Below are 9,291 nucleotides of genomic sequence, written 5' to 3' on the forward strand. Positions count from 1 at the left end.
ACACTCTCCAGTTCCATCCACGTTGCTACAAAAGGCCATATTTCATTTTTTCTCATTGCCACGTAATATTCCATTGTGTATATAAACCACAATTTCTTTATCCATTCATCAGTTGATGGACATTTAGGCTCTTTCCATAATTTGGCTATTGTTGAGAGTGCTGCTATGAACATTGGGGTACAAGTGGCTCTATGCATCAGTGCTCCTGTATCCCTTGGATAAATTCCTAGCAGTGCTATTGCTGGGTCATAGGGTAGGTCTATTTTTAATTTTCTGAGGAACCTGCACACTGCTTTCCAGAGTGGCTGCACCAATTTGCATTCCCACCAACAGTGCAAGAGGGTTCCCGTTTCTCCACATCCTCTCCAGCATCTATAGTCTCCTGATTTGTTCATTTTGGCCACTCTGACTGGCGTGAGGTGATACCTGAGTGTGGTTTTGATTTGTATTTCCCTGATAAGGAGCGACGCTGAACATCTTTTCATGTGCCTGTTGGCCATCCGGATGTCTTCTTTAGAGAAGTGTCTATTCATGTTTTCTGCCCATTTCTTCAGTGGGTTATTTGTTTTTCGGGTGTGGAGTTTGGTGAGCTCTTTATAGATTTTGGATACTAGCCCTTTGTCTGATATGTCATTTGCGAATATCTTTTCCCATTCCGTTGGTTGCCTTTTAGTTTTGTTGGTTGTTTCCTTTGCTGTGCAGAAGCTTTTTATCTTCATAAGGTCCCAGTAATTCACTTTTGCTTTTAATTCCCTTGCCTTTGGGGATGTGTCGAGTAAGAGATTGCTACGGCTGAGGTCAGAGAGGTCTTTTCCTGATTTCTCCTCTAAGGTTTTGATGGTTTCCTGTCTCACATTCAGGTCCTTTATCCATTTTGAGTTTATTTTTGTGAATGGTGTGAGAAAGTGGTCTAGTTTCAACCTTCTGCATGTTGCTGTCCAGTTCTCCCAGCACCATTTGTTAAAGAGGCTGTCTTTTTTCCATTGGATGTTCTTTCCTGCTTTGTCAAAGATGAGTTGGCCATACGTTTGTGGGTCTAGTTCTGGGGTTTCTATTCTATTCCATTGGTCTATGTGTCTGTTTTTGTGCCAATACCATGCTGTCTTGATGATGACAGCTTTGCAGTAGAGGCTAAAGTCTGGGATTGTGATGCCTCCTGCTTTGGTCTTCTTCTTCAAAATTCCTTTGGCTATTCGGGGCCTTTTGTGGTTCCATATGAATTTTAGGATTGCTTGTTCTAGTTTCGAGAAGAATGCTGGTGCAATTTTGATTGGGATTGCATTGAATGTGTAGATAGCTTTGGGTAGTATTGACATTTTGACAATATTTATTTTTCCAATCCATGAGCAGGGAATGTCTTTCCATTTCTTTAAATCTTCTTCAATGTCCTTCATAAGCTTTCTATAGTTTTCAGCATACAGATCCTTTACATCTTTGGTTAGATTTATTCCTAGGTATTTTATGCTTCTTGGTGCAATTGTGAATGGGATCAGTTTCTTTATTTGTCTTTCTGTTGCTTCATTGTTAGTGTATAAGAATGCAACTGATTTCTGTACATTGATTTTGTATCCTGCAACTTTGCTGAATTCCTGTATCAGTTCTAGCAGACTTTTGGTGGAGTCTATCGGATTTTCCATGTATAATATCATGTCATCTGCAAAAAGCGAAAGCTTGACTTCATCTTTGCCAATTTTGATGCCTTTGATTTCCTTTTGTTGTCTGATTGCTGATGCTAGAACTTCCAGCACTATGTTAAACAGCAGCGGTGAGAGTGGGCATCCTTGTCGTGTTCCTGATCTCAGGGAAAAAGCTCTCAGTTTTTCCCCGTTGAGGATGATGTTAGCTGTGGGCTTTTCATAAATGGCTTTTATGATCTTTAAGTATGTTCCTTCTATCCCGACTTTCTCAAGGGTTTTTATTAAGAAAGGGTGCTGGATTTTGTCGAAGGCCTTTTCTGCATCGATTGACAGGATCATATGGTTCTTCTCTCTTTTTTTGTTAATGTGATGTATCACGTTGATTGATTTGCGAATGTTGAACCAGCCCTGCATCCCAGGAATGAATCCCACTTGATCATGGTGAATAATTCTTTTTATATGCCGTTGAATTCGATTTGCTAGTATCTTATTGAGAATTTTTGCATCCATATTCATCAGGGATATTGGCCTGTAGTTCTCTTTTTTGACTGGGTCTCTGTCTGGTTTAGGAATCAAAGTAATACTGGCTTCATAGAATGAGTCTGGAAGTTTTCCTTCCCTTTCTATTTCTTGGAATAGCTTGAGAAGGATAGGTATTATCTCTGCTTTAAACGTCTGGTAGAACTCCCCTGGGAAGCCATCTGGTCCTGGACTCTTATTTGTTGGGAGATTTTTGATAACCGATTCAATTTCTTTGCTGGTTATGGGTCTGTTCAAGCTTTCTATTTCCTCCTGATTGAGTTTTGGGAGAGTGTGGGTGTTCAGGAATTTGTCCATTTCTTCCAGGTTGTCCAATTTGTTGGCATATAAGTTTTCATAGTATTCCCTGATAATTGTTTGTATCTCTGAGGGATTGGTTGTAATAATTCCATTTTCATTCATGATTTTATCTATTTGGGTCATCTCCCTTTTCTTTTTGAGAAGCCTGGCTAGAGGTTTGTCAATTTTGTTTATTTTTTCAAAAAACCAACTCTTGGTTTCGTTGATCTGCTCTACAGTTTTTTTAGTTTCTATATTGTTTATTTCTGCTCTGATCTTTATTATTTCTCTTCTTCTGCTGGGCTTAGGCTGCCTTTGCTGTTCTGCTTCTAGTTCCTTTAGGTGTGCTGTTAGATTTTGTATTTGGGATTTTTCTTGTTTCTTGAGATAGGCCTGGATTGCAATGTATTTTCCTCTCAGGACTGCCTTTGCTGCGTCCCAAAGCGTTTGGATTGTTGTATTTTCATTTTCGTTTGTTTCCATATATTTTTTAATTTCTTCTCTAATTGCCTGGTTGACCCACTCATTCGTTAGTAGGGTGTTCTTTAACCTCCATGCTTTTGGAGGTTTTCCAGACTTTTTTCTGTGGTTGATTTCAAGCTTCATAGCATTGTGGTCTGAAAGTAAGCATGGTATAATTTCAATTCTTGTAAACTTATGAAGGGCTGTTTTGTGACCCAGTATATGATCTATCTTGGAGAATGTTCCATGTGCACTCGAGAAGAAAGTATATTCTGTTGCTTTGGGATGCAGAGTTCTAAATATATCTGTCAAGTCCATCTCATCCAATGTCTCATTCAGGGCCCTTGTTTCTTTATTGACCGTGTGTCTAGATGATCTATCCATTTCTGTAAGTGGTGTATTAAAGTCCCCTGCAATTACCACATTCTTATCAATAAGGTTGCTTATGTTTATGAGTAATTGTTTTATATATTTGGGGGCTCCGGTATTCGGTGCATAGACATTTATAATTGTTAGCTCTTCCTGATGGATAGACCCTGTAACTATTATATAATGTCCTTCTTCATCTCTTGTTACAGCCTTTAATTTAAAGTCTAGTTTGTCTGATATAAGTATGGCTACTCCAGCTTTCTTTTGGCTTCCAGTCGCATGATAAATAGTTCTCCATCCCCTCACTCTCAATCTAAAGGTGTCCTCAGGTCTAAAATGAGTCTCTTGTAGACAGCAAATAGATGGGTCTTGTTTTTTTATCCATTCTGATACCCTATGTCTTTTGGTTGGCGCATTTAATCCATTTACATTCAGTGTTATTATAGAAAGATACGGGTTTAGAGTCATTGTGATGTCTGTATGTTTTATGCTTGTAGTGATGTCTCTGGGACTTTGTCTCACAGGGTCCCCCTTAGGATCTCTTGTAGGGCTGGTTTAGTGGTGACAAATTCCTTCAGTTTTTGTTTGTTTGGGAAGACCTTTATCTCTCCTTCTATTCTAAATGACAGACTTGCTGGATAAAGGATTCTCGGCTGCATATTTTTTCTGTCTAGCACCCTGAAAATCTTGTGCCAATTCTTTCTGGCCTGCCAAGTTTCAAAAGAGAGATCAGTCACGAGTCTTATAGGTCTCCCTTTATATGTGAGGGCACGTTTACCCCTTGCTGCTTTCAGAATTTTCTCTTTATCCTTGTATTTTGCCAGTTTCACTATGATATGTCGTGCAGAAGATCGATTCAAGTTACGTCTGAAGGGAGTTCTCTGTGCCTCTTGGATTTCAATGCCTTTTTCCTTCCCCAGTTCAGGGAAGTTCTCAGCTATGATTTCTTCAAGTACCCCTTCAGCACCTTTCCCTCTCTCTTCCTCCTCTGGGATACCAATTATGCGTATATTATTTCTTTTTAGTGTATCACTTAATTCTCTAATTTTCCCCTCATACTCCTGGATTTTTTTATCTCTCTTTTTCTCAGCTTCCTCTTTTTCCATAACTTTATCTTCTAGTTCACCTATTCTCTCCTCTGCCTCTTCAAGCCGAGCTGTGGTGGTTTCCATTTTGTTATGCATTTCGTTTAAAGCGTTTTTCAGCTCCTCGTGACTGTTCCTTAGTCCCTTGATCTCTGTAGCAAGAGATTCTCTGCTGTCCTGTATACTGTTTTCAAGCCCAGCGATTAATTTTATGACTATTATTCTAAATTCACTTTCTGTTATATTATTTAAATCCTTTTTGATCAGCTCATTAGCTGTTGTTATTTCCTGGAGATTCTTCTGAGGGGAGTTCTTCCGCTTGGTCATTTTGGATAGTCCCTGGCGTGGTGAGGACCTGCAGGGCACTTCCCCTGTGCTGTGGTGTATAACTGGAGTTGGTGGGCGGGGCCGCAGTCAGACCTGATGTCTGCCCCCAGCCCACCGCTGGGGCCACAGTCAGACTGGTGTGTGCCTTCTCTTCCCCTCTCCTAGGGGCGGGATTCACTGTGGGGTGGTGTGGCTCGTCTGGGCTACTTGCACCCTGCCAGGCTTGTGATGCTGGGGATCTGGTGTATTAGCTGGGGTGGGTAGGCAAGGTGCTCGGGGGCAGGAGGGGCAGGCTTAGATCGCTTCTCCTTAGGTGATCCACTTCAGGAGGGGCCCTGTGGCAGCGGGAGGGAGTCAGATCCGCTGCCGGAGGTTTGGCTCCACCGAAGCGCAGAGTTGGGTGTTTGCGCGGAGCGAGCAAGTTCCCTGGCAGGAACTGGTTCCCTTTGGGATTTCGGCTGGGGGATGGGCGGGGGAAATGGCGCTGGCGAGCGCCTTTGTTCCCCACCAAACTGAGATCTGTTGTCAGGGGGCTCAGCAGCTCTCCCTCCCTTTGTCCTCCAGCCTTCCCGCTTTCCAAGCAGAGCAGTTAATTTATGACCTCCCAGACGCTAAGTCGCGCTTGCTGTCGGAACACAGTCCGCCTGGCCCCTCCGCTTTTGCAAGCCAGACTCGGGGGCTCTGCTTGGCCGGCGAGCCGCCCCTCCGCCCCGGCTCCCTCCCGCCAGTCCGTGGAGCGCGCACCGCCTCGCCGCCCTTCCTACCCTCTTCCGTGGGCCTCTCTTCTGCGTTTGGCTCCGGCGACTCTGTTCTGCTAATCCTCTGGCGGTTTTCTGGGTTATTTAGGCAGGTGTAGATGGAATCTAAGTGATCAGCAGGATGTGCGGTGAGCCCAGCGTCCTCCTAAGCCGCCATCTTGCCGCAACCTCTGAATCTTAGTTTAACAAAATGAGTAGAACTATAATTTTATTGGCGTGATGAGAGAAGTACACGTTTGTGTGTAGAGACTAGGAGAGTGGAAGGGACCTAAATTTACATTATGTCTAGTCAAACTTGTGCTAGTAATTTCCCTTGGACTCTGAGCTCTTAACATCTATCTGTGAAAATGCTAGAGAGAGTAAGCCGTGCAGCCTGCATGTTTTCCTCATAGCCCTTTAACCCTATTGACACTCTTATATAGTTCTTCTGTGGGATGCCAATGGTGGTGATGGGCTCTGTGGAACTTTCTATCTAAGGCTGGTTCTCAGTTGGGCATAGTCTCATCCCAGACTACTAGCTTTTAATATCAAGACCATAAAACTTGGGGATAGTGATACTTTTTTACCTAATTTTGTACTTAAGTAAAACAATTGGTAAATTACTTTGTAATTTTAAATAGTCATATTATGATTGAAAAATCTTAGGGACAGAATAATAAGATATTTTCTTGTCATGCAATGGAGTGGTGTACATTCATTTAACATTTAATGTTTAAAAGTACCTTAAATATATGTGTTAGAATAGAAAACATAAAAGTATAGAGAAGACAAGGAAAAATTTATGAAAAATAGCTACAAATAAATTTATTCAACAAATAATTTTCTTCCCCATTGTAGAGGTACTTTGGATAAGTATCTTCTTTTTAGGTATACAAAATAAAAGAAGGGAAATTGCCTTTGAAATGCACTTAAAGCAAAATAAAAAACAAAACAAAAACAAAACGCTCACACACACAGAACCATCCACTTTTCTTGCATTGATATTTACAGAAGTGTACCTGGAGAAATAAGAAAGAAATAATTTTTTTTTGTATCTTCCTAATTGCTTCTAGAGTGATATGGAGTAAAGGTGAGAATATGTTAATACCAGGGACTAATAGAGGGGACAACTGCACACATAAATAGAATTATAGAGGACGATGCATATCATGATCAGCCAATTGTTCCTATGAGGAGTTCAAGCACCCGAAAATGGTAAACTGTTCATATCCCATTAGACTCACACTCAGGTTTCTGGCCCTAGAGCGTCAGCCCTTGATCCAGAATGTACATTGGGTGCTGGGGAGAATAATAATAATGGTGCTGCTAATAATAAAAACTAAAACAAGAACTATAATCAAAGAAAGAGCTCCACTTGTATTACACACATAATGTTCATGAAAATAAAGACACCGAGTCACAAAGAAGTTAAGTAATCTGCCTAAGTCTGTAAGTCATGGAGTTTGGGTTGAGACCCAGCTCATCTGTGCTCTTAAAAACAGAATAATGCCTTTAATATTGATGATGACGTCAACTAAAAATCCGATCAATACTTAATGACAGAAAGAAACACAAAATCAACACCATTTTTCAAAAATACCCTTAACATATTTCATTTTAGCGCCTTTTTGGGGGGATTGTTTTATTTTCCTAATCATACATAGTGGTTTTCTTTAATTTATAAAAATTATATACTGAAATTCACGTTAATTAACATACAGAGTAGTATTGGTTTCAGGAGTAGAACCCAGTGCTTCATCACTTACATACACATCCAGTTCTCATTTCAACAAGTACCCTCCTTAAGGCCCATCATGCATTTAGTCCATACCCCCCACTCAACATCACCCAGTAACCCTCATTTTTTTTTCTCTGTACCTAAGTCTCCTATGGTTTGCTTCCCTATCTATTTTTATCTTATTTTTCCTTCCCTACATAGTCTTTTAGGGAATACAGCAAGGGCACACAGTGTAGTTTTAAAATAATGTCATGTTGTTAATTATCCACATGATGGCACATGGATGATGCCAAGTTGGTCCCCTAGTAATACCTACTGGAGGGCTAGAATCTAAAAATAATCCCCTGAGGACTTTAACAAATTTTATAGATTTCTTCTCCCTGTAAACATATATCATTAAGACAAGGGTTAAAGGGGAGAAATATAAATGTCCCAGATTCAATCACAAATGATTATGATTTTGGTACTTAAATTATAAGTTATTTAATGAATCAAGAGAGACTGCTGGTGAGAACACTGCCTTGAGAATTCATAGTAAAATGCTAAGTGACCATGTGATAAAAGCAGAACTTCCTTTATTTCAAGAAGCAACAGTTACAGACTCAGAAATCTCTGTTGTAAGGACCTTTTTCCCTTTCTTGATCTTTAATAGGAATTTCTTCCTTAGGATGGGAAAATTTGATACAGAAAGGTTAGGTAACATGGCCAAGGATAGAAAATACAGAAACTAAAAAGCCAAGATTCAAACACCAGTGAATTTACGTACAAGCCAATGATCTTAAGCCCACTCTCATTTGCACCTGAAATTGGCACATGGGTTTGAAGTAATTTAGAAATATTTAAACTTGAATCAGGAAAAAAAAGCACATTCAGTTCAAAAGCTGAACAATAAGTTACTAGGGATATGAAAAGGTAGAAGTCTGAACATTTTAATAAAATCTATCAAAACAGAAGACTGTTCACTGAGTACATTAGGTAATCCAACTTGTCATCAGAAAAGGCATCAAAAAGACCAGTTTAAAGACTGGATGTATGGGGGGGTGTCATTAACTCATAAATTTAAACAATTAGTATGTTGAAGGGGCAGGATTACCTTATGATTCCAAATCAAATCATGTTATACAATAAGTTTCATATGAGCAAGGATATTGGTTAAAAAACCTTTAATTGCACAAAAAGATTAATTCATGAAATGAACCACTCATTATAAACACTTTTATGCTGCAAGTTCTAAGCATTAGAAAAACAAATGATTTCAACATATTTTATTCACATAAGAAATGCTAAGTCTGTAAAATACTAATAGCAATTTTTCCTTTCATTTTTATCATTGTTGCCATAATTAATTGTAGGTAATACATTGCATGATTACTATTTGCTAGACACCATGCAGAGTACACTTATTGGACTGACAAACATGCTAAATTCATAAGTCAATCCCAAAACTACCCTGTAATCCTAATATGTCTAACATGTTCATTTACCCAACTGATCTCCAAGATGCTTTTGTTCTTTTTTCAGAGTTTTAACAATAAATCCTGCCCTTCACAAATAGAAGCTCTCATTGATTCTAATTGCAATGATAAAATAGAAACAATTAGAAGAGAACTTACTTGTATCACAGATACACTGCCTTAGTTTCTGCTAGAGGAAATGAAGTGACTATACTAACTAAAAAAATAATCAACTTGTTCACTTATAAATTGGTTTCTATGCTCTCTATCTCTATCAAAGCTCAACCTTCTGGAAGCAGTTCCTTCCATTTTTTTTAATCCAGTATCAATTCGTTCTTTGTATATATTATTCCCTTTAACATATCTGCAATATATTACAACAAAACACATTGATATCATATCCCTTTCTAGCTATTGCTCCATTTTTCTGTTCTCACTAAAAAAAAATGTGTTTATACTGGGCTCACTTACCCACTTTCTCTCCTTATATTTTACCCTGTATCCTCTCTGAGCACTCCACTGGGCTTGTTCTTATCAAGGTCACAAGAGATCTTTGTGTGGACAAAAAGAGTGGCCAACTCAGAACTCTCATTGTGATCCAATAAGAAATAGTATCTACTGCAGTTGATTAGAGTCTCCAGTTTTGACGTTTTCTCACTTGTA

Source organism: Prionailurus bengalensis, chromosome A1 (assembly GCF_016509475.1).
Source record: "Prionailurus bengalensis isolate Pbe53 chromosome A1, Fcat_Pben_1.1_paternal_pri, whole genome shotgun sequence".
Lineage (NCBI taxonomy): Eukaryota > Metazoa > Chordata > Mammalia > Carnivora > Felidae > Prionailurus > Prionailurus bengalensis.